Genomic DNA, 27,154 nt, shown 5'->3' with positions numbered 1-27,154 from the left:
CTCCCATTGGGGTGATGAATGCCGTGAGGGGCCGAGACTCTGGATGGAGTTCTATTTGGTGGTATGCCATAGAGAGGTCGATCACACTGAAGTACTTAGCTGGACCCATGGTACTCAGCATTTCATTGATTATTGGCAAAGGATGTCTTTCTACCCATATACTGTCATTTAGGCTGCGCAAATCCACACAGAGACGAATACCCTCCCCGTTGGCCTTGGCCGCGATGACAATGGGAGCCAACCACTCAGTGCAGGTTACTGGTTGTATTATCTCTAACTCACACAATTTGCGCAATTCCTCTTCTAGAGGTGCCTTCAACTTCAGGGGTACAGGGCGAAGTTTATGTACGACTGGTTTAGCATTATACTTCAATTTTATTCTATGCTGGAACATGTGCAAACGCCCAAGCTCATCTCTGAAAAGTTGTCCAAACTCCTCACAAATGTTACCACTTCCCTGGTGCTTGTCAGTAAGTAACACCTGTTCTGGACTGTTAGGATCTAAAATGATTCCCAGTTCTTTTTGGTGAATCCAACCCAACAAATTAGATCCTGATTCTACTACATACACAGATCCAAAGTTTCTCTATCCTTAAAACGTATTTGAACGTTTTTCATGCCCACCAACGGTATTTTTCCTTTGTTGTAACCTGTGGGAGAAATATCTGGCATATGCAACTGTTTCACATTGCAGTTTTCCATGCAGACAAAATCATCTCTGTTAAGTAAAGTATAAGGAGAGCAAGAATCTGCATACATTTCTACACGTTGGCCATCAAGGAACACATCACATTTTGGATAAATAGCATTTATAGTACCTTCTATATCTTTTACCTGCAAAATTATTTTCTCTGACCTTTGTCCAATGCACGTAACCTCTCTGGCTGTACCCTTCTCTGTACTCTTTCCCTCATTTCTAGAATATTGTTCGCCGTCCCTACATACTCTAGCAAAATGCCCTCTTCTATTACATTTTTTGCATGTGACAGACCTGGCGGGCACTGGTAAAAAGTTGCAAAATGATTACTACTACCGCACCTGTAACACTTCGGTCCCCTCTCTTTGGTTTCTCCTCTTACGCTGTGATTATCTTTATATTTTATTTTACATATTTCACTGCCCTCCTCTTCCTCTTTTATAGAAGCTACCTCCTCTCCATTGCTCTTCATCTCTCTAATACATCTGGCTGTGTGTTCTACAGACTTAGCTATTTCAATAGCTTCTTTTAAACCAGGATTCTTCGCTAGTAACTTCTCCTGGATGCGGGGGTTATTTGTGCATCTTACAAGCTGATCCCTAATAAGAGAATCTGTTAGACTGCCAAATTCACATAACTGCGTTAAACCCCACAAGGCAGCAATAAAATTCTGTACCGATTCCTGCTTCCCCTGACTCCTTTTGAAAAACTTATGGCGTTCCAACACCACATTTACCTTGTCTCCAAAGTGTTCCTCTAACCTTTTCATGGTTTGCTCATACTCATCCACAACAGATTCATCCTGTCCTTCCTGATCTAGCGTGGGCAGAGACTCACATACCTTGCGCCCATGCCTGCCCAAATTGTGTAGTAATATGTGTTTTTTCCTTTCAGATTTGTATTTTTCACCTCCTACTGCTATTAAATAAGACTCGAAAAGCTTCACCCACTCCTTCCAACTTATTTCAGGTTCTCCTAATTCATTCAGGAAGGGCGGAGGTTGACTCATGCTTGCTGCTGCCATATTTATCTCTAATGCGCACTAAACACTTCAAGAAAAAGATGAAAATGGGGGTAGAAAACAACAAGAAGGAAATAAAAATAGCAGTAAATGTGCTACATGTAATTCTTATGCAACCTAACACAGAACATGCCAATATTATTTCCTCAAAATTACTTCCAAAGTATAGTCACCATCTTGAAGTGGTTTGTAAATAAATCTGCCTTGATTAACGGGATATGCGTGTGGTGAAAACCTACCACACGACTAGAAGAAGTCACAGGGATAGACAATCTATTTGAAAGGAAAACCTCACGGAAATACGGCTAATGAATGACAGGAATGGAGGGTAGGAAAGAGTTAACTTTTCTGAGAATTACCGGCCCTTAGCTGCCGGTGCGCCGGGGAACATCCCAGCTATCCAGTTACCCGGAAGTCCTGTAAAGCTGACAGAACTACAGATCACGCAGATTTAATGCCCCTCAGGTCTCAGGAAACAGTCACGTTCGGCTTGGAGCTACGAGGCGGCAGGCTGCTGGAGATTAACACAACCGCTGTCAGGTTCCGATGATATCCCTCAGCGCAGCACTTCTCACGCACTCCGGCCATCCATCACCCGCTGGCAAAGATTAACTCAACAATGACACTTCAGAGAGGCAAACAGCTCGGGGCTAAACGTAGACAGATTACTGGGTTGTACTTCAACGCTGCTCCTCACAGGCACTTAGACCCACCAGCGCCCAAGATTACATGCGCAGACGGTGACTTGAGAGGGAAACCCAGTCCTGTGCGACACCACAGGCGAACGATACGCTTCCGGCAGCCACGAAGATAACACGGGGACAGGTAGTATTATTATTCCAATAACATTTACTTCCTAATCCGTTCCTTCCCTCATGTAAAATGGATTTAGACCACATTCGCCCCAAAACCTTCCACGCTGCAAGCCAGAATAGGACAGCCAACAGGTTAATATTCTCGGCTTCTAGGGCGTCATACACCTCGAGAAGGCACATCAAAGAAAGGACGGGAGGTAGTGGAAAGATGCCCAACAGCCACTCGAAATGCAGGTTCTCACCTCCTCGTCAAGTACTCTAGACAGCAACAGCAGTAGCCGAGTCCCTTTGTAAAGCACAATGGTCGCTATTACTCAATTCCTCCTTAACAGCAGACCACTTCCTTTCCTTATCTTCTTCTTCACACAAGTTTCTTTGCTCTTGTGTGATCGTGTGGAGAGAGCACACAAAGGGGAGATGATTAACTCCTGCCCCCTGCACAGTTCCGTCGCCAGTGTTGAAATTATGAATATCCAGAGACCAGGTAAGTAAAACGGGTCTGTTTATTAATCATCCACTCTCCTCACTGGAGAGTGTGTCAACATTCCATGGCAAGCTCTGGGCGGCCATACCAACAGGGTACAAAAAGGAAGGGGTGGAAGGACATACCAATGGGGGAAATACATTACAACAGTGACCCTTCCTCCTCTAGGGTTCTTTTCGTAGATTAGTTGGGAACTTGGGCGACAGGCACACTGCAAGTTGGGGTGGCTTTTTAGTCTCGCGCAGGGGTGCGGGGAGGGGGGTGAGATGTATGGGGTTTTTTGGGGAAAGGGGGGTTGAAGTTTAGGTTTCATGTTTATTCACAAGGCACAGTAATGTCGAGCTTCTATTGTACAGCGTTGCGCTGGGAGTGGGATGTGGTCGGGGCTGCATACTGGGATGGGGGGTAGGGGACTTCGACTGTTGTGTTGGAACGTCAACGGGTTGGGGGATAGGATTAAACGGGGAGTGGTGTTGCAACTGTTGAGACGTTTCTCCCCAGATGTTGTTCTGCTCCAGGAGACGCACTTGCTCGGTAATATAGGCGTGGCTATCGTCTCCTGGCACACTCAGGTTTCACTTCTGGATCCAGGGGGGCGGGCAATTTGGTCCGGAACTCCCTCCCTCTTGTTATTGATGAGTCCATCCTTGACGATAGGGGACGATATGCCGCCATTGTTGGGCGTTGGGAGGGGAAGGTGATAACCCTGCTCTCCGTCTACATACCACCTGGCCTCCAGACTACTACCTATGCTGACCTAGGAAGGGTTATCCTGGGGTTCCCGGAGGGTCTGTTGGTGGTGGGCGGGGATTTTAACTCCGTAGTTTCGGGGCTGTGTGATCGCTATCCTCCCCGGGAACTTACAAAGGCTCAATCATGGTTAAGCGACTTTCTTGAGACTTTGGGGCTCACCGATTGTTGGCGCTTGCTTCACCCCGGGACTTCTCAGTACACCTTTCATTCTGGGGCACACGGCAGTCTCTCGAGACTCGACTATGTTCTGATGCCCTCTTCCCAGGCCTCCGCAATTCGGGAGGTTAAGCATCTTGCTAGAGGTATATCAGATCACTCCCCGATATGGTTGGTGGTAGATGCGCAGCTGGGGACGGTGGGTCGTGTGGCTCCGATTAACCCCTGGTACCCAAAGTTAGAGTAGAATTGATCAAGACGCTCAACCATTATTTTGCGGAAAATGTTGGCTCTGTATCCTCTTCGGTTTCATTGTGGGAGGCGTATAAAGCTGTTATCCGAGGCCAGGCCTTCTCCCTGATTAGTAACGTTAAGAAGAGTAGTCGAGAGGACATCGTCCGTCTTGAAGGTGAAATTACGGCTCTGGAGGGAGAACTGGAGTCCGAGGTCACCCCAGATGGGTTACACCTATTGGGTCTTGAACAATTTGAATATAGAGCGTTGGTCACGGATGCTGCGAAAGTGATGAGCAGGGAACAGCAGGGACGCCTGTATGATGTTGGTGATAAAGCAGGGAAGCTGCTTGCCTGGCTGGATAAAAGGGAGAGTGCAAGTCGAGTGGTTCCTGTTATTGTGGATGTGAATGGTGTGAGTCACACTGACCCGGTTGCAATAGTTGAATGTTTTACTGATTATTTCCAGGAGGTGTATTCCCCTGTGTCCGATAGACCTGAACAGGACTCCCACTTGCTTTTGCGCGATATTGCGCTCCCCTGTCTGTCTGATCCCGAGAGGGAATTTCTTGATGCGCCGCCTACGGTGGAGGAGGTTGCGATCGCTATCCGCTCTGTTCGTTCCGGGAAGGCCGCGGGCCCCAACGGGCTTCGTATTGAGCTCTACAAACTCCGCCCAGATAGGATAGCCCCACATTTACGTTCGATGTTTCTAGAATCACTAGAGACAGGTTCTCTCCCTCCTGACCAGAGACTGGCGTCTATAGTGGTGATTCCTAAGGAAGGTAAGCCTCGTGATCGCTGCGCCTCCTTCCGGCCTATATCTCTGATCAACGCTGAACCGAAGATCCTGGCTAAATTGCTTGCTAATAGATTGGTCACTGTTATAGGCGACCTGGTTCATCCGGACCAATCTGGCTTTATACCGCGTCGCAATACAGCGCTTAACCTCAGGCGATTGCATGGCGTTCTCGCGCGAGCGGGAACGTTGCGTGAACCGGCCGTTTTGGCGTCTTTGGATGCCACAATGGCGTTTGATACGCTAGAGTGGCCATACTTATGGGCGGTCCTTGCTAAATTTGGTTTCGGTTCGGCCTTCATTAACTGGGTGAAATTGCTTTACACCGACCCCTTGGCTCAAGTGGTTGTGAACGGTCGAGTTTCTGCTTCCTTTGCGCTTGGTAGGGGTACGCGCCAGGGCTGTCCTTTGTCTCCTCTTTTGTTTGCCCTTGCCTTGGAGCCACTGGCAGCCTGGTTAAGGTGGGAGCCGTCCTTGAAGGGCATTAGATGGACTCCGGAATTTGAAGACCGCATATCCTTATATGCGGATGATATTCTGCTATATCTTACTTCACCGCGAAAATCATTGATAGTCCTCTTTGACGTATTGACCTCGTTCCGCAATAACTCTGGCCTCGTCATTAACTGGTCGAAGTCCTGTGTCTATGTTCTTTCAGGAGACGCTCCTATTTTGCCCTGCGGTTGCCCCATTACAGTAGTGCGGGAGGGATTTCAATATCTGGGAATCTTTATTACCCTGAACCCAGGACTTCGATATGAACGCAATTTGCTACCTCCTCTCCAGCGCCTCCGTGCCGATGTCCTTGCTTGGAGTAGACTCCCTCTCTCTCCCCTCGGAAGGGCGGCGTTGTTCAAGATGATGTCGCTACCCCGATTCCTCTACGCGTTGCAAAACACACTAGACGCCGTGCCTGCTAGTTATTTCCGAGAGATTGAAAGTTTACAGAGACAATTGGTGTGGGGGGGCTGCTCTCGTATTGCTATTGCGAAATTGACGCTTCCGTGGTACGATGGCGGTGTCGCACTCCCTGATATTCGCCGATATTACTGGGCGTCTCAGTTAGGGGCTATTAATCACTGTACCTACGCTCCTTCACCGAACCAGGCCTTTGAGATGGATAAATGGCTGCTGCCTGGCAGAGATTACAATAGGGCTCTCTATTCTAGATCTGCCGGTAGGACTCTCACGGGCCCGACTAGGACGGCAGTCCAGGTCTGGCATCGCGCCACAGTGGCTCTAGGCTGGGCTGGTAGGTTGACCCGTGCGACTCCGTTGTACGCAGCGGATACACTTGGGTCCCCTTGGCGGTCGAAGGGCTTTGACAGGTGGGATGTGATCGGTATTAGCAGGGTGAATGATGTGTGGACCAAGGGGAGAGTTAAGACGTTTGATGAGCTGAGAACTGAATATGATTTGAACGATAGGGAATTTTTTCGGTACGTGCAAATTCGACATGCGGTCATGTCAGTCTTTCCCTTGGGTACGGATATACCGGAGGCGTTCCCGCTTGAAGATAGGATATTTGATGGGTACGTTCCTGATAGCATGATCTCGCTTATATATAAAAAATTGATCAACTCCAGGGCTGATCTCTTGTGTCACCTTTGAGAGGTGTGGACTAGCGATGGGCTGGAACTTGATGATGAAGACTGGCAGGCTACGATCTCCTCCCCGAAGGAAGTGGCGATCCCGGCGCGCATCCGGTTTGTCCAGCTTAAGATTTTACACAGGGTGTACGTGACCGGTCCTCGTCTTGTACGCATGGGCTTTTCTGTTGATGGACTGTGCAGGCATGGCTGTAGCCTCGTGGGAACGTTTCTCCACCTCATTTGGGAGTGTCCTGTAGTGATGCGATACTGGTCTTGTGTGCATGAAGTTATGAGTGAGGTTACGGGTGTGCGGTCGATGCCTGAGGCGAGGCGATGTTTGCTGAATGTTTGGGAACCGAATAATTACAGTGTGGCGCAAATTCGTTGGGTGACCTTAGGAAATATGATTGCCAAGAGAGACATTGCCCAACTATGGGGTGCCCAGAGATCGCCGACCGTTCAGCTATGGGAACAGAACTTGGACTGGTGTATGTTCAGGGAAAAAACGGTGTATATCTCCCGGGGCACGCCCCGGAAATGGGGGAAGATATGGACTCAATGGAATGTGTATCGTGGTGAGATATGTACTCCCCCTCTTCCAGCACTTGATATTGAACCACTGTCTCCCCAACCCAATGTTTCCTCCACGCAGACTTAGACAATTTGATTGCCTTTGGTCCCTCTGCCCCCCACTCATAAGAGATGTCTTTACCTCCTTTTTGAAATGGACTTCCCGCCCCCCCACACACTGTAACGCTGCGATGTGAGTACTGCCTTGTGTCTGTTTTTGTTTCTGTTTCTGTTTTTTGTAACTTTATATTCAATAAAAAGTTTAAAAAAAAAAAAATACTGACAAAACAGAAGTACTCATCATGGGCCCACACCCCATGCCTTGAACGACACCTGGTAGCCCCTCGCCCTCGGTAGCCCACCCACCCCAATGGACAACACACGCAACCCTAGAATTATCCTTGACTCCGAGCTCAAAATAGACCGCCAGATCCACCCTGTCACATCCTCCTGCTTCCGCAACCTCTGCCTCCTACCTAAGACCTTCAAATGGATCCCCCTCGAGCACAGAAAAACCGTCACCCATGCCCTCATCACCAGCAGAGTCGACTACAGCAATGCACTCTATACCGAAATAAACAAAAACCACACCTGCAGGATACAAAAATTTTGAATGCTGCAGCAAGACTGGGCTCAACCTACCACAACACTGCCACATCTCCCAACACCTGCGCACACTCCACTGGCTCCCCATCGAGGCGAGAATCACTTTCAAGATTCTCACCCACGCACACAAAGCCCTCCAAACACTGGACCAGCAAACCTCAACAGCCGAATCAACTTCCACACACCCCAACGAACCCTATGTTCAGCTCAGCTCTCCTACGCCGCGTTTCCCCCCTGCCAGAAAGACCAGATCAGGAGGCCGCTCCTACTCCTTCCTCGTGGCCAGAGCATGGAACACCCTAACGCTCTACCTCAGGCAGACATCAACACTCCCCATCTTCACGAGAAACCTCAAAACCTGCTCTTCGACAGAACCCCTCCTTGAGGGACTGGCACCTACACCTCCCCTCTTCTCCTGCGCCTTAAGACCCTTACGGGTGAGTAGTCGCTCTTAACAAACTCATGATTGATTGATTGATTTTCTTGCTTAATCCAAATTGAACTGTGCATACAGAAGTATTTATGGGGGTATTTTCGGACCATTTTTCATTTAAATGTTTTTGGTGGTGCATCTTGTACCCCTTTTTTACGTAATGGTCACGTATGCATGCGGTTCTATACATGACCTTTTGGGCTTTTTTTAAACTAGGAATAATATATGTCACCGGGCGAACTACATTCTCCATTGGGGAAATGGGTGCGTCTTTATGGTAATATCTTTTTGCTTACTTTTAATTTGAGATTTATGATTGCTGATGCTTTGAAATATGTATACTTTCTACTTGGGAAAATTGTGATAACTTGTAAAATTATCTTGTGTCATTGGTTTAATATATTTTCTTTGAAAATGCATTTATTTTGGGATAATCCAGCCTTGAAAAAGCCGTGGGTTGCGGGCCAAGGGCAAAACACGTGTTGGCTGATCTGTTTTGTAAAGTAGTTTCCCTATGAACACAGCATGAATGAAAGAATGCCTGGAAAAATTCAAAATAACGTTTTGAAGTTTGTGATATTGAAAAATAATTTTTTTTACATATTGAAATTGAATCCTTACACTTACTGTGTTGCCTGTTGCTCAGGAACCTTTTGTATTTATGCCAAACCTGCTGCAGACGGCGAACTTCCATAGGGCGTGCGCTAAGGTTGCCCATGGGGTTATACAGGGTTTGCAAATACAGTTTTGGAGTTTGTAAACTGAACTTTGATACTGCGGACCTGAAATGGGACACATGACAACCAGTTCCCTTGCCCAATGAAGGTTCTTTTTATTCAATAATTAAAGACGACGAACAGACTGCCAAACTGGGTTTGCAGACTGTCTGCAAATAAACTGTTGAAATATCTCCAACTTTAAACTCTTTGAAGGTTTCAAATATAGTTTTGTAATTCTGATTTCTTAAATATTACTAAGCAATTTACATCAACCCAAGCAAGGGAGATTCCCTGAATAAAGTTCTACTTTCATGCTAAGCTTGATTTAATTCCCTTCAGGAGACTTTTTCTGTAGTGGAGAGAAGTAATAACCACCTATCTCACAAGGAGGTTATTTTATTTATTAAATCAAGCACTATATCCAGGTTGAGTGCTACGGAAACTGGGAGCTAAACGCCCCTGTGAGGGGGGGCCATGGAAACAATGTTCTAACATCGGAGAGGGCAGCACAGGATAATGTTGGCTGTTGCTCCATTTATCTCTCTTTCATTCAGTCGTGAATGTCAGCAACACTGATCTTGACTCCTGTCATATATTAAAGGAGGATACATTCTTTCTCAACCGGAAACCAACTCTTTTTTGCTGCATGCAGGAGAAAAACCAGTGAATGGCTGTGGACGACATTTGCGGCTGCCCGAGGCCACGCAGTGGCCATCAGGAGGGCGGCCCCTTAGATACCGAGGGCTTCCCCCCCGCCCCTCTCTAGCCCCTCTCCTCCCCCGGGCAGGCGGAGTCCCGAGGGGAGCTAGGAAGAGCTGTATGGGCACGTCCGGTGCGGCAGGCAGGGCGAGGGGTACATAAGCCCCCCTCGCCATTTTCTCTGCCTCTTTGCCGCCCCGGACGCGTCGGAGTGTCCTCGCGGGGGACACACATTTTTGTCCCCTCACCCTGAAGTCATTCGGTCTGAGCGTGTTTGTCCCATGACGCCGGGGGTCGTTGTGCCATTTTCCGTCGGGTCCATAGGTGAGTCAGGGATTAGTGAGCTTTGCTCTTTTGTACCTTCGGGGTTTGTGGCTCTTTATGCGTGTGTGTATGCGTGGGGCACGGCATCCCGGCGGGGTCTCGGCATGGGCGCTAAGAGCTGTGCACAACCTTGGGCCAGGACCTACTGCTGCCAGTGCCGGGGGTCAGTTCTGGCGTGTGTTTGTGGCGACGTTTTTGGACATTTTAAGAGCACTAGTTGACCTACTGCTGCCAGTGCCGGGGGTCAGTTCTGGCGTGTGTTTGTGGCGACGGTTTTGGACATTTTAAGAGCACTAGTTGATAGTGACCGGTGCTTCTGAGTAGGGGCCCGATGCGGTCAATTTTGCTTATTTTCTCCAGAATATCCGGTGTGTGGAAAATGCGGTGCTCGATTTATATTTGATTTGTGCTTTCCTTTGTGGGTGTCGGGGGCAGGCTGGGCATGGCGGGCGGCTCTCTCCAGTACTATTTGTGTGGCTCCGACCACTGTGAAGCTCGGCATGGGCATCGTTTTTCCTTGCCACCAGCGTTGCGCATTTACAATGTTTTGTCGGGTGGTGGGGCAAGTCCTCAATTCCCTCTCCACGTCCCGTGTCTGCTGCCGGGGTGGGGGAGTTTGGCCCGGAGTCAGGCCTCGCAACTGGCGGGACACGTGGTGGTGCAGAAACATGATGCCCGCATATATATCATAGCAACCTCTGGCAAACAAGGTTTTAGGTGGTGATTTCCCACCAGGTGCTATTAACGGTCCCCTGGGATTGTACCAGACGTGCAAAGGAGGGTCCAAGGAGAGTCTTATGGGACCTGAGGTGACCGACGGGGGAAAGTCCAGGCACGTTGGTTGTAGCGGAGGCCCCCTCCTCTCTTCCCCCGGGGTATGAGGGCTGTTTCGTTTTCCTTAGTAGCGACCACAGTGCGGTAGATTGGTTCGAGGGGAGTCTCATGGGACCTGGGGTGTTGGTTGTAGCGGAGGCCCCTCCTTCTCTTTCGTGGGGGTTTGAGGGTTGTATCGTTTTGGCCCTATTGCGACCTCAGTCTATTGGGCCTTGAGGTGTGGGTATTTCAAGCGTACGATACGGACCATCATTTCAGTTTCACGCAGTCATCGGGGCCACGAGGAGGCCATTTTGGCAACCAGGGCAGCGGTAGGTCACTGCCTTCGTAGGCATGGCGCTATGTCGCGGCCATTTTAGTGACCAGGGCATCTGTTTGTTACCCCTCTGGTGGGCAAGGGCGGCAGGTAGCGGCCATTTTGGAGACACGTGCAGCCCCCACGCCACTGGGACATGGTCGCATTGGTCCGGCCATCTTGCCTCATCAGTTACCGAGTCATGCCTAGTTTTTCAGGTGTTTGCTATATTCAGGCAGTTTGTCCTTATAGCTCGCGTTCACGTTCCGCGGTTTTGGACTATCCTGTGTGTTTCCTTAGTGTTACGGGTGTTTCATTTAACATCTGCAGTCCACTGGTTGCGTTTCTTGGTTGCACGATTGACTGCATTGCTACGGTCCTTTTACCGGGAGCGGAGGCAGACGGTGTTGCCCCCTTGGTTCGGTGCCGGCCATGCTATTGTAAATTGCCATATTGTGTCGCCTTACGCTTTGGTGTCTCGGGATGTCAGTGAGTTTCCCTTTGCCACCCACCCTGCGGTCCTTCCAGCGTAGGCTCCCCTCGCACGCCCTAGTCTGCCCTCTGCCTTCTTCCTGTTGCGGGGCCCGGGGTTTGCCTAGCTTGTTGTGGACATAAGGTAAGACGTTTTCAAACATGTATTGTTTGGGCGATAAAGGTGCAAAGAGCGAAATGTAAACTGCTAACATCTATTTTTATTAAGCGTTTGACGAAGTTACCGTGTACTCCATCGGGTAAAAGCAGTGTCTTTCCAGGCATATTATAGTCTTCGGTAGCCTGCTCGGTGTCTGCACTAGATTCGCACATGCTATCAGTGTAGTGTCCGTGTGGATGAGGGTAAGCAACCTGCTGGGGTCAGTCATGCTAGAAGGTATTAGTGCAGGCACTTAAAGCACTCCGTTTACATGCGTGCACCGGGAACTAGCCACGGACTCTAAGGTTTCGGCGCCTCAAAGATGGACACTTTTGCAGATGGTATTATGTTTAAATGCTTTTTAACGATCATTTACCCGCATTGGTTTACAGTATCAGCAGTGCTCTGCATTGGGCCTTCTGCTCCGGGCGGATTTATGTTGTTGTCCATGCTTGGGTCCGGTTTGGTGTGCAAACCAGGTGCACCGGTTTCGTAGGTGTGGCGTGCGGGGGCCCGGAACGGCGACGGGTCACTGCATACAGGTGTATTCATTTGCATAGGTTGCTGCACACGGGGGTAATGGCGCCTGGGTGCGGCCATCTGGGCTCCACTTGCTGCACTGTGGGTGTGGCACACATGGGCAATGGCGCCCGGGCGCGGCCATCTTGGCTGCTCTTTCCTTGTTGGGGTATGCACCTGGACTTCGCGGAGGAAAGTTTACGTGCAGCTGCAGTTAGGCGTCCCATGCAGAGGGAGGTTATCCACTTTTGGCATTGGAGGCGCATTATTGTGTTCAGTGGTATGTGGACTTGTGACGGGCTACGGATCGCTGTGGTCGCGCCACCTGTTAAGCATGAGGGGCAGACGTCCTGGGCACGGGATGCCCTCTACCCCCCCCCTCTCTTTGGTCGGGTGGTGCTGGGGTAACAGCCTGTACCATGGGCCCTGTGGTTTGGTAGGACAAGGCCTGGCTGTAAGGTAGACACTCTCGTGAGATGCGGTACACCATTCAAGCGCCTATTACTGTGTGGCTATTTATGAGGAATGAGCAGATTAAGGCACGGTGAATCTAAGACATGACAGCCCGCTCCGCGACGTGTACTTTAGGCAGATTGTCGGAGCTCGCGTATGATCAATGCATGAAGGGACTCCACGCTGTCCCGCCCAGTGCCAGGAACGGTTTTGGACTAGGCGCTAGGGTAGCGGTCCGACACATCGGTATTGTAATATGAAATTCTTCATCCGATCTGGGGAGAGAATGCGGCCTTTCAGCCGACCTCTGAGCTGGGGAAATGGGTTCGAGTCTAGGGTTGCAGGCGCACTCGTTAGTCTGCGATTCTGGGCAAATCGTCACAACACAATGAAGGTGTCCTTGTGTAACGTTCGGGAGCGCTTGTTAAGCGCTCCTACACATGTGGCTCATGTTCGTGCTACATATATTCCCCCCAAAATTTTTCTGGCGGGTGGAATTTCTCCAAATCCCTCCACCTTGCAGCGGGTCTACGTTGCCATGTGTGCCAGATCGTTGTTGGTTAGCATGCGCACTCGCCCTACTGAGTCCAGACAGCTACGGTTGATGTCTCTGCTCGGTTCAGCGCGGGTCAGTATTTACCCCACATCGTGCGTATCAAAAGTTTCGGGACAGGAGCAAGGACATCGGGCCGGTCCCGCCCCACTGCGGATGGGCTGCCATCAGCCATGGAGGCAGTTTCGGCGCCACTGTGTTAAACAGTTTGTGTACCCCCCCCCCACCCTTTTCCTGTGTGCACTCGGGATTTGCGTTGGTTGCAGCCGTGGGTGCTCTGGGGTAGCCAAGATGGCTGGTTGCTTGCGGTAGGGGTGGCAGGCAGTGTTCAGTTCCTGCGGTTCAATCGTATGAGCGCAGCATACTGAAACTGTCCCCTCGAATAATAAAAGGTGTAAGGATTGGAAAGTTTGCACCGTGCAAGGGTGGATGTAGCTCTTGGAGGTAGAGAGCATGTTTGGTAGGTTTATGGCCCCGGGGTCGATCTGCAGCATCCCCATTATTGTGGTCAGACCGAAAATGTATTACTCTACATTTGTCTAAGAATATTGCACGATTCGAGGGTGGATGGAGCTCATGAGGTAGAGAGCAAGTTTAGAAGGTACATGGCCCCGATTTCAAGCTTCAGCACCGCCCCCCCCACCGGATCTTTGGTCAGACTGATAGACATTCCTGGGCACCATCAGCCTGTTCTCATATGTACAGGGAACTAACTTGAAAGTTCTCTGTAGTAGTCAAGTAGACAGCTGTAAACCCGGGTACAGCTGCTTGATCTAGTCGACACAATTTCTACCATGCCATGTTTTTGATTACCAATCTCTGCTGTCCTCTGTCGCACTAAGCAGGGCTATGGGTGACAGACTGGCTTCCAGGTGTTGGTCAGTTTTGCTGAACCAGCAAGTGGAAGCGTTTTCTACTTACACAAACTTTGTCATACTACTGTGGTTGGTGTACACCTTAAATAGCTAACCTAGTTGCAGGTAGATTAGTGACATACGTGGGCAAATGTTCAGGGTATAGCTAACCTGCCTTACAAGTGGATATGTGACTTATGGGCAAGTTACATATGCCTCTTGGTACATGTAGAGGTATAAGTGCATCACATGTCAGAAAGTTTCCACTAGAACCAATTCAGTGAGCTGTGGTGGACGCAAGCGCTATGTGTTTCAACATAGCAGTTTAAAAGCTGTCGTAGTTGCTTAACACGTTCCATACTATTGACCATGCCGCTATAAGTAGGCATGTGTTTGCTTCTCCCTACCCTTACGAGTAGGTACCTGCACATCCTAGTTTTCGTACCTGTCAAGCGTTTTTGGCCTTGGTGGCGTGGGGGGGCATTGCTGACAATTTACATTGGCAGCTAGGGGGCAGGGCGCTGGGGTAGCGCCCGAACTCCCCATTCATTATTTGCGCAACGCTGGGTTGCGGCTGAGTGGTCTTTGATCAGTACACTGCCACTCACTATGCCAGTAGTCAGGACTTATAGGTATGACACTTGTGCAGCAATCCTGGCGGGCTGCCCTACGGGAGGCTATGCTAGCGTTGTTAATATTACCAGCCCAGGCTTGCGGCTGAATGTCAGAGATTCCACGAGTATGTGGCACGCTGGGCTAGCCCCCAATTTTGTCAGCATTGTCGCGGCATCTTCTTGTATTTTAGTCGTTGCCGCAGCAGGTAACCACAGGCGTCAGGCGAGTTCCTTGAACAGCACGGTTATTTGGGAGCACCATTGAACACCTTCTTACAGCATACGCTGCGTTACATGGAACATGTGACATGCACGACCAAATATTACAAGCAGGAGGTAAAGTGTTTTTCAGAAGGAGATAGTGACATGTGGGCAGGTTCTAGAGGAAAAGTACAAGTAGAGGTACGAGGCTGCATTACAGGCAGATTGTCTTTCACAGCAATTGCAGTGGTCGCTCTTGTGCATGTCCGGGAAGCGTACAGGTACAGGGACAGCAAACTGGTTCCCAAGTTTAGCAGGCCCCTTGCTACTATCTCAGGCACGTGTATGTAGGGCAGGGTATAGCATAAGCATTGCAAATTTCAGGCCTGCCAGTCTTCTCTAGATTCAGACATGCCCATGCCACACTCGCTGGCGGAGGGCTAGCTATTTTGCGGCTGCAAGCGATCCGGAGAACAGTTGGTTTCACACCCAGGGTCACTTGGGCAGCAGGTCCGGGGAGCCTCTAACTAGGACAAGATAAGAGATGACCGCCGGCAATTGCCTGGGGCATGTCCTTTTGGCAGGTACTAGTGGGTAGTACGTGTATACAGTTGGCTAATTTCCTTAGCATAGGTACTAGCGGGCTATGGGATGCAGCCCTGTTAGGGCTGGTAGGAGTGCCACGCCACGATGTACTGCCTGTGTATCTGTGTTCAAGCTTTGCATGGCTAGGCTCTGCCATTGTCTTGCCCGTCAGGTGCTGGGGTTTAAGGCCGGGGCACAATATATTGCGCAAGTATACCATCCATGAATAGAAGCCCTCCTGTGCCATTCCAGGGGGGGGGGGCACTTCCTTTTCACCGCCTAGCGCTGCGGGGTACCCACCTCTCCCTTGATAACTTTTAACCTCACTGGGTGAGAAAGCCTGCCCGAACTTACTTATGTGTGGCAGGACCCGCACTGCTATTCCAGCAGTAAGTGCACCGGTGGTCCAGTTTCAGGTTGGTGGCTCCTGATGCGTGGCACAGTCTTTCCATTTCAGGCACAACACTGTCTGGCTTTTAGGACAGGGGGTCCCCCTTGCCAGCCTTTGCCTCTACCTGGCTAGGTATGCGGGCGCAGGCTGGTTGCCACCCGCTAAGTGCAGCGGCATCTTTCGGGCATCTAAGTTATATAAGAGTCTAACTGCATAAGCAGCATCCCTGTACCAGGTACCACGCTCTGCATTGTTTTAACATGTCTTTCTCTTTGTTATGTCAGTTGGGGAGGCAGACTAACGGCAGCCAACAGGCGGGTATGGGCTTCCGCTGCTGGGTCCCCCCTGGGGATCGACAAGGCTCCCTGGGGTAATTCCCAGGCCCATGCTACCTAGGGCGGACAGGCTCCTTGAAATTTAGAAGTGGTGTTCATGCTTAAGCTGATTGTGATGGGCACAATTTGGTCCTCTAAGCTGTGGTATGGCGGAGGCTAGAAGTGCGAGGTGAACGGTGTGCAATTTTTAGCCTATTTTTCCTATAGACCATGATGTAAGTAAGCAATGGTATCCGAACGTCAAGGACCAGCATCAGTCTGTCAACCGCCTTGCTGTAATGTGATGCAAAATAGGAATAATCTTGCATATGGTTATGTAATTTCCTTCGGTCTCCAACCATAACCTATTTAGTTATCAGAGAGATGGACAGATCTGGGTGGAGGCTCGCTCCTGATGATGGTATGTGACATTTAATCCATGGAGTAGCTGGGACAGCGAGCCCTGTAGCTTACCCCACAGCTTTTCATTCTTTTTTTTCATGCTGAGGGGCTCTGACAGTGGTGTTAATGTGTAGTCCGGACATAAATAGCACTAGGTGGATGATGCTTTGGGAGAGGTGTCTCTGTACCTATGAGGGGAGAGGTGTGGCGCCGCGGCCAGGGCGACTGATGTTGGAATCTGGGGATCACGGTTCGATCCCCAGCTCCGGCGGCAGGTTAGCCCAGCACAATGTGACTCTGGGCAATAACTTGCTTAATCTTCCCGACGGCCCCCAGCGCCTAGAGACCCTTACGGGTGGTTGTGCGCTTTCCAAAATGTGGATTAGGGCGCACGGGCAGAGCTCCGTTTACGGGTGCCTCAACTGAGTTTTAGTCAGAGGTTAGCAATCCGTGTAGTGCCCGTACTGCACAAGTAGCCTGACCCAGTTTGTGTGGGGAGTGCACGAGCACTTTAAACCACGGCACATTATGCACAAAAGGTACTTAGAGTTTAATTTGGAAGCGGCACTCAGTACTCAGGAAACACGCGCCGCCTTGTCTTCATATTTCAGAGATGTGTTCATTCTTAAGCATTAGTGATGGCACTTTTGTTCACCATGCAGTGGTAAGGCTGTATGCCAGAAGTGCAAAGTGAACAGTGTGCATGTGAGCCTATTACCTCAGGGACTAAGGAGTATGAGAGCAATGGCATCCTTACGATAAAGACCAGCTCCAGTCTGTCTACCTGCCATTCTGAATGGGCTGCAGAAATGGAATGTTTTCTTTGGAAAGTCCAGTTATCTACCTCTTTTTCCATCTTTATACTTATGGTACTTTTGAGAGTTGGAGCAGCCGGGACAGCGGGTCTTTAGCTTACCCCACACGTTTTCCTTCAGTAATAGCGAGGTGCTTTCTCTTATACTAGAACTTCCAACAGGATGCCCCCCCTCCTTTATGGGATGCTCACAATGCACTAATAATCAGCTAGATTTTACAGTCAAGTACTGGTCTAAGGCTGTGCCTCTTGTTTGCTATTGGGATGGCTGTGCGTAAGCAAGTTTAGGCTACAATAGTAGAAATTCGTGTTAGTATCCCTTATTAGGGACAATGCTAACTGAGAAAAAGTTAATGGCAAGACATGTTATGTTATGTTATGTTATGCGTTTTTATTTGGCGCACAGATGCTCCAGCTAAGGAGCGTCCTGGCGCCCGACAAGGCAGCTGCACAACACAACTAAACAAAAAAAGACAGTGGAAAAGGCTAAGGGAATAAAAAGGTTTTCACCGCACGGCGAAAGGAAATCAAATCCCTCATAGCACGAATCGCCGGGGGCAGGGAATTCCACAGGACCGCCGCTCGCACTCGAAAGGAGCGTCCTCCAGCTCTACTCCGCTTGAAACGCGGCACCACAGCCAGTTCTAGGTCTGCCGATCTTAAGGGTCGAGCTGGGGTATAGTGGGCGAGGAGGGCCATGAGAATCGTTGCTGGGGACCCCTTCAGAATTTTATAGGCGACACAGAGGACCTTAAACTGGATCCGCTGAGCCACTGGGAGCCAATGCAGTGACCGCAGCGTACCAGAAGTGGGACAAAATCTGGGGAGGCCTACCACCGCTCTAGCTGCGGCGTTCTGTATCCTTTGTAAGCGCCCGATCTCTGCCTGATTCAGACCAACCAGTAAGGAACTCGCATAATCCAGCCTTGAGATGACAGTGGCTTGGATCATGAGTTGTCTGGTGGAAGCATCGAAGAACTTAAGCACTGGACGGAGCCCGCGCAGGATGCCAAAGCAGCATGCTGCCGTGCGTTTGGTATGGCACACAAACGTAAGGGAAGGGTCCAGCCAGACCCCGAGGTTCTTAAGCTCGGCGACTGGGATGGGAGCAGGACCCAAATCCCCAGGCCACCATCTCTCTCCCCATAGGTCCGGCTGTCTGCCAAAAACCATGACCTCGGTCTTGCTGGCGTTCAGCTGGAGACAGTTGGACGTCATCCAGCTGGCGACCGCCCGCAGTCCTTGTTGAAACCTGGGAGCATCGACTTCGGCGTCCCCGCTGATCGTGACCGCTAGCTGGGTGTCATCGGCGTATGACACCATCGTCATACCCCATTGCCTGACAACCTCAGCTAGCGGCCTTACGTACAGATTAAACAACGTAGGGCTCAGCGAGGAGCCTTGGGGGACCCCCAGGTTCAACGGATGGAATTTGGACTGGTACGGTGGGACGGTCACGCTGAAGGCCCGGTTGGCTAAAAACGACCAGAACCACTGGAGAGCGATACCGGTGACACCAGCCTCCTCTAGGCGCCGCAGAAGGATCGGGTGCGAGACGGTATCAAAGGCAGCGCTCAGGTCTAATAGCACAAGCGCTGCCGTTTGACCCGCGTCAAGCACGGAGCGAAGATGCTCCACCATGTAAAGCAGAGCCGTCTCCGTGCTATGACCAGCCCTAAACCCATTCTGCGTAGCGTCGAGGAAATCTGCGCGGCGGAGATGTTCCGAGAGGACAACATTTACATGCGCCTCCGTAACCTTAGCTGGCCACGGCAAGAGTGAAATCGGCCGATAGCTCTCAGGCTTGCTGCCGTCCAGACTGGGTTTCTTAAGGATAGGCCGAACCATGGCTCGCTTCCACCTCAGTGGAACCTCGCCCGATGTTAATGACGAGTTGATCAAAGAGCATAGCGGAAAGATATCATGTACCGCCAGGTCCTTGAACACCTCTGGGCAAAGTGGATCCTCTGGGGACCCAGACTTCACTTGACGAGCCAATGCGACTAGACTATCAGATGTTAAAGTAGGCAAGGAATGCAATCCCTCAGATGGTAACGGCTTAGGAGATGGATTAGCCGAGGGAGTGGCCGAAGGAAAGGCCCGATAAATGGCATTCACCTTTTCCAGGAAGAACTCTGCCAATTTTTCACAGTGCTCAACAGAGCTCTGGTACGTCGTTGTTACCTTTTTGGCAGTAAGGTCTTTCAGTACCTTAAAGATAGCCTTAGCCGGGTTCGAGCTAATCCTGAATTGTGCAGCATAAAATGCGGCACGAGTTCTGCATACCGCCCGATGATACACTTTCACAGTAGACAGGTAGAGAGCCTTCTTCGTGCTATTGTAGGCTTTACGCCAGGCCCGCTCTGCACGCCTACAAGAGACCTTCAGTGCCCGCAATGAGTCGTCGTACCAGGGGCTGGCCTTACCGGCTCCAGATTTACAGCCTACCAAGGGGATAAGAGTGTCCAACGCCCTAGACACCCACTTACAAAACCTGTCATACACCTGATCAGGTGATCCCATGATGTCAAATGGGTCAGCCGATAGGAGGTGGAAAAACTCATCCAGCTTAAGTTTGTTCCAGCGGCGTCTTGGAATCGAGCACACTACTGGCTTGGGTTGAATAGCCGGAGTAGGGCAGTGGATCTGTATCAAGTGATGATCAGTCCATGCTAGAGGTGTGTAGCTGGTGATGCAGGCTTCCGTAAGATTAGTAAAAAACGGATCTAGGGTATGACCCCCTGAATGGGTGGGCTGTGTCACCAGCTGATTCAGCTGGAGCGCCTCAAGGTGTGGAAAAGTAAATTTTGCCATGTTCTGTGTCCCTACGCTTCATCCATCATAGGTTATGTGTGCATGACCAATATGCATATGTTATTCCCCATGTCTGATTAATGACGCAATTACAGTTGTGTCCACCTCTGGTATGTCAGTTTCCAGTCCTCGTGAATACTACGAATATCAGGCCTATGTAAAGTTATATTGCCACGTTTCTCAGTGTGCACGTTATTTCATTATAAAGTCCCCGTTTCTAGGCCTCAACAGGGCCCGGACCACAGATTCAGCTCCTGTCTCCTGAAAGCCTCGCTGAGGAGCGATACAGCCCCCCACCTGTATCCTCGACCCTTCACTTACTTCCTGCCTCGCAGTGCCCGGTGCAGCTTGGCTCTGCCTCTGAGTCTGCCAAGAGTATGTTATGATTCCAGCTATCAGTTCAGTCCTTCTTCTCTGCATTCCTAAGCTACTGAACTGCATCAATAGTTTCCGTCATTGTCTAGCCTATTCGGCTCCACGTTAGAGAAATACTGTATTAATGGTCATTTAATATTCTTCATCACGCACTACGTGTAGAATAATGCATGGTCCAGTCTTAGAATCAAGTTAGCTTTTCCCCTCATGACTTCTAGTTTATATCAACATGTTCCCTAAACATCAGATACCAGATAGGGTTCAGGCACATGTCGCTCCGACCCTCCAGACTCAAGTCTCTGCTCCTAGCACAGAGTTCGTAGCCCCCAGCTTCTCCTAGTAACACGTCATTGCCAGTTTACGCGCACCATTAGGTTAGAGGTCCCGGCTCCTTAGGTAGCCCCCTCCAATGATTCCGCCCATTCATGACATATTCTGTTACGTTTGCATCACATGTCCATGTATACTCCCAGTTACACCTACTTTTACTGTTATCTCTCGCGACTGCTACGCGTCACGCCTTCTGCTCCACCCACTGTTACGCCTACTGCAATGTAATGCTATGTGTTTGCGCTATGTATATAAGTTGATGTATTGTTATTAAAAGTTAGCGCGCTCATCCCAGACCCGGCCCCAGCAGCTGCTGGGTCATCCTATGCAGGTTGTCCCGATCCTGTCCTTATGCTGTAATAAACCTGCAGAAACTCCTACTACCTCGAATCTTGACTCTTATTTTATTGAGCTATCTGTTATTCATTCATACATTCAAAAATAGATCCGGTATTATTTATTTATATACCACATAATGGCGCCCGAACAGGGACTTGCCCTTTCCCCACGCGTCGGTGAAGCCACGCCGACCCCCTGACCCTCTGCAGCCGTGACGGAACCATACCGGCCACGTGCAGATATTTCTGCCTCAAGTATCCCTCAGGCCCACGGAGGAGACGGAGGAGGCGGTCCAGCATCCGAACGAGACGGTGGAGGAACGCGGCGAGTCCCGACCAGAGCCCAAGCCAAGAGTCCAAGGTCCGAGGTATCCGGAGGCCCATCCGTAACTGAAGTCCGAAGTTCGTCGTCCGTCGTCCAGTCCAGTCCGAGGCCTTTCCGTTCTTGCTGCCCGGTGAGTACCATTGCTGGGGTAGTATCTAGACAGGACCAATCTAAATTGACTCCTGGTCCGTGGGTTGGTGGTGCCCAGACTCACAAACGAAGTGTTCACCTAGGTGGATACGGGTCTTGATGCGTCCCTTTATGGGACCGGTATGTTCCGTACTGTTATAGCAGTGCATCCAGTAACTCTAGTCTGTTCCGTTCTCGAGAAATTCTGTTCTGTTTCTGTTCTCAGTATTCCAGGTAATATTCTGTTCGACCTGTCATTTATAATGTTGTTCAATGTATTTCCAATGTCGTGGTATGCCTGAATTGTTTTCCCAATTGTTATTGTTTTTCGTGTATTGTATTGTGTTCCGATTCAAGTTTACAATGCCGCTCTTTTCCAAGTTACGTCAGTTAAAAACTAGAAAGGGTTTATTAGAGGAAGCAGTTCCTGTCCCGCCCAGGGACAGTCCAGGTCATTTTATGTATCAGAAACATGGCATAAGCGCCATATTGTATCTAGATTTATGGGTAGAGTATACCAAACAGTTAGACGAAAAGTATAGATGGCCCGTATCGGGTACATGGGATGCCGAATGTATCATGCGAGTAGAAGAAGCATTATGGAAAAAGAAAGCCAGACAGTCACAGAAAGATGCCATCGAGTTATGGCGTAAGGAAGCCCATAGAAGGACTGAGAAAGAAGTCAGAAAGTCAGAGTTAAGTAGAGAATCCCAGGAACGAGCCCAAGAAAGAGAATTAATCGAGACAGGTGAACAAGTCAAAGCCGAACAGTCAGACAGACAGAGGCATGCCCTCATTAAGGGTATGTATCCTCTTCTTGCCGAAGGTTTGCCAAAAGCGACCCCAGAGGCATCTAGTAATTTCCCGCCACCATTAGTTCCGACCAAGCTACGTCACAAACCGACCGCAGCTGATATTTTTATTTCGTCCTATCTGGACGACACAGTCCCCGAATATGCAAATCCTGTTCGCGCTCCGCCAGTCCCTGTAAACCAGGTAGTTCATGCTCCTCCAGACACCGGAGTACCTGTTACGGTACCCCCGGTCCAGCCCGCCATACAAGTCCAGCCCACGTTACAATTACCGACCCTGCCAGGACGAAGAATGTCAGTCGACGATTCTAGTCTAGGGGCCGCAGGAGGAGGTCTTCCTCAAACCCCGCCGCCACACAAGCGTTTAACATTACTCGAATTACATGCTCAAGCGTTACAGCGCACGCCTAAACATCAGTCTGTTACAGAAATCAGGCAAACCCTTAACGAATGTGTCTATGATCCAGTTCCAGGCGAATATAATATGGTTTTATATTCCTTACGTGTAAGGAGAGTGACCGAGTATCTAGTCACATTACCGAATATGAAAGAAGATCTAGACAGAATATATCGTTTCATCCGTACAGGGGATGATCCAGAAAGTATTGGCGAGATTATGTCTCAAAGGAAAGCCGAGATCCAGCTCATGATATTAAAGTTCCTGATCAATTGTCTAATAAGAGAACAAGATTACCCGTCTAAAGATTCCGCCGAGATGAAAATCCTGACAAGGTGGAGTGATAATATAGCCGAGGGTAAGCACAAGACCGTCAGTGCTATGGAGAGTATGTACAAGAAAATCCGTAAAGAAATAATAAAGATACACGAACAGCGTAAAGCAGCACTAGTAAGCGAGAAAGAAAGTATCTCTGATCCTGAAGAGGAAGAGAACGAGAATCCCGCCAGAATAGCGTATGTAGGAAAATCTAGATTTCCAGATCGCCATTTACGTCTAGAACACAAGTCTATTGTTCATCATCCAGCACCAGAACAAGGTTCTCTAGAACAAGTATTCCAAGCTACCGATCACATTCTGAAATCACGAGTCGGTTACAGTGAATTAAGTACTATGCACGAACAAGAACTAGCCCGATCAGCAGTCCGATGGATTACTGATTCTACCACTTTTCCAGACGAAATAGTGGCACAAATGTTTCTGAAACTGCCCCCAGCCGAGCAACGACTGGTGGGTATGTATATGATCCAGTATCTCATTACTCTGTATGAGGGTCAACACTCTGATCCAGGTCCGTTACACGATATCCTGAACGAGTTACTCCAGTATAGATGGAGAGGTCTAGGTACCGATTTAGTTAGTGTCATTCTAGAACAGCGTCACAAGTATAGAACGTTTCTGAATCCGCATTTTGTTCATGTTTCACCCCCAGAAAGCAAATCATTCTACATAGACAGACAGAATCCGTTACGAGAAGTCCACCCAGTCCAAGGGGCGGGTGGCGAAATGCAACGAGTGTTTGTATACACTCCGATTTCAAAGATGGAACTTCTTGAAATGAAGAAATTAATTCCCTGTCATGACAAAGATCCAGCAGGGTTCCATAGAGAATTAAAAGACATGCTCCGTATGGGAGAATACACTTACCCAGATATCATTAAAATGTTAAAGGTCCTGTTACCCGCAGGGGTGTATGAAAAGCTAAAGGAAAAAGAATGGGAGGTGGGAGAGAAAAAGATCGATTGGACAGTTCTAGAAGCAGAAGACAAGGCACGAGTACCAGGTACCGGTCTTGGAGATAAATGTAAAGAGTTACCAGAATTATTGATTCAAGTTTTACCCAGATTATTGACAACGAGAAAAGAAGACTGGGATGCAATCTCAGCCTGTAAACAGAAACAAGATGAAGATATTAGTGATTTTTATTCTAGGTTTGAGAAATGTTTCAGTATTAACAGTGGTCTCAAGACAAGTAGTGAGTCATACCCTCACCTTTTCGTTACTAAATTAGTCGAGAATTCAAGTCCACAAATTAAAAACCGAGTTCTGAAAGTCGAAAGCACCTGGCAAGCAAACACCCCGTCCCAGATGCTCCAGATGCTCCAGTATCACCAGAATAGAATCAGGGAAGAGCAAGAACACGAAAGAAAACGTATGAAAGACACGAAAATGAAAGTGCTGGTTGCACAATCTATTCCTCAAGACAGTCAGAAGAGGGGTCCGAATCAAGCCAGTCATCCTGCAGCTCCCGTTAAAGGGAACTGCAATTATTGTAAACAGCCAGGTCATTTTATAAACGAGTGTGCAGTTCTGAAACATAACATAGCTACTGGTAAGACTAAAGAAAGACCACGTCCGCCTAGACAAGAACAAGTTTCACAGATTCTTCAGTCACAGAATGCACCACAGACAGTTACAGTACCGCAGCCTATTGCTGCAACACAGCACGTTACATCGCAGATGTACCAGTATGCACAGTCTGAGTATCCAGAGTACCAGCCATATTCATGAAACAGCCTAGAGAGGGAGGTAGGCTTGCCTCTCATCGAGATACCTGTAGATCAAGAAGGTCCCTATGTTCACAGTCAAGTATTAGGGAAAGACAGAAAGTTTTTGATTGATACAGGGGCAAGTAGGACCACAATTAGTCATGCCGAAGTTCCAGGGGCTCCGCTCTCAGGCTCAAGAAATGTTTCCCTTGGATTTTCAGGAAAACCTATCGTTAACGAGATATCAAAGCCAGTTACTCTAGAAGTAGGTCCATTGTCCCGTACTACTGATCTGTTACTTACTAAGTCATGTCCAGAAAATCTATTAGGCATTAAGACACTGAAAGAATTAGGTGCAGTTATTTGCTGTTCCCCAGAGGGAATACGTCTGTTCCTACGTGACTTCAAGGGTCACTATGTATTACGAGATTTTGATTCAAGATTGTCTAAAGTTCCGCAGCATTTATGGGCGCAAGGTCCAACTGATGTAGGTTACATGCAAATCACACCCCATCGTGTGACTCTCAAACCAGGTGTAGTGTTACCACGAATCAGACAGTACAGATTGCCACCTGAGGCTGTAGCAGCCTTATCCAAAATTATTGACGAGCTCATGGCTCAAGGAGTAGTTGTAGAAACTGACTCCAATGTATGCAATTCTCCGATCATTCCAGTCATGAAACGTACTGATCCTAATGCACCTCCAGTATATCGATTAGTGATTGATTTACGAGAGCTTAACAAATGTATTATTCCTCAGTACCCAGTTGTCCCAGACATTTCTTCCCTGTTAACAGCTATTGATTCCGAAGCCACGTTTTTCACTGTCATAGACCTCAAGAATGCATTTTTCAGTGTTCCAATTCATCCAGACAGCCAGTTTCTTTTCGGATTTTGTTTAAATGGAAGGAGCTATATGTTCACACGCGCTCCTCAAGGTTTCACAGAAAGCCCTAGTATTTACAGTCAAGCACTCAAGAGACAACTAGACAACATTCACATGCCAACTGACACTGCCCTACTCCAGTATGTCGATGATCTACTGATCACAGCCCGTTCTGAACGTGACTGCGAGCGAGCATCACTTACAGTTTTGTATTTTCTAGCCGAGATGGGGCACAAGGTGTCACCTTCGAAGCTTCAATTCTGTGTCCAGCAAGTGGTATACTTAGGACACTTGCTGTCCAAGAGGGGTAGGCAGTTGACACCAGACCGTATCCAGTTAATAGCGAGTCTTCCCCAGCCCAGAACCCAGAAGGAGGTACGTGCCTTTATTGGCCTTACTTCTTATTGTAGACAATGGATCCCCCAGTATGCATTTCTAGCCAAGCCACTGATACAGTTAACGACACAGGAGGCAGCCGTATCGACTGTCCTCCCTTGGACATCTGAACATACACTGAGTTTCAACGAGTTAAAGAAAGCTTTATGCCAAGCTCCAGTTCTAGCTACACCGAACTACAGTAAGCCTTTTACACTTTTTGTTACTGAACGCGAAGGTACAGCATTATCTGTTCTCACACAAGATCAAGCAGGACAATACAAGCCCTGTGCTTATTTTTCGAGCACATTAGATCCAGTCGCCCAGGCGTTGCCTGCGTGCCTCAAGTCAGTTGCAGCCACAGCACTAGCTATCAGACAAAGTGATTCCATAGTTTTAGGACATTCCCTGACAGTACAAGTTCCACACTCCGTAGAAGTTCTTTTGAACCGAACACAAACTCAGCACTTGACAATTGCACGTTTAACAGGTTATGAATTGACACTGTTCCAGCCACACATAGAAATTAGACGCTGCAACGTCCTGAATCCTGCTACACTGTTACCATCAGTTAATTCAAATCCAGCCACACATGACTGTGTGGAAGTAGTTAACATTACGACAAAGCCAAGACAAGACCTGACAGACATTCCGTTACCAGACCCCGACCTGACACTTTATGTGGATGGTTCATGTATGAGAACTAGTACAGGAGAACTAGTCGCCGCGTATGCAGTGACTACTGACACTGAAGTTATTGAAACACACCATATTGATACCCTGTCCGCTCAAGCAGCAGAGCTAGTCGCTCTGACACAAGCCTGTATACATGCCAAGAACCTGAAAGTTAATGTTTACACAGATTCACGTTACGCATTCGGAGTTGTACACGACTTCGGAGTGCTCTGGCAGGAGAGAGGTTTTATGACTTCTCATGGAACCAAGATTCAGCATGGTCTCCTTA

The sequence above is a fragment of the Lissotriton helveticus genome, chromosome 3_2, assembly GCF_964261635.1.
Source record: "Lissotriton helveticus chromosome 3_2, aLisHel1.1, whole genome shotgun sequence".
Lineage (NCBI taxonomy): Eukaryota > Metazoa > Chordata > Amphibia > Caudata > Salamandridae > Lissotriton > Lissotriton helveticus.
Note: the sequence above shows the minus strand (reverse complement) of the source record.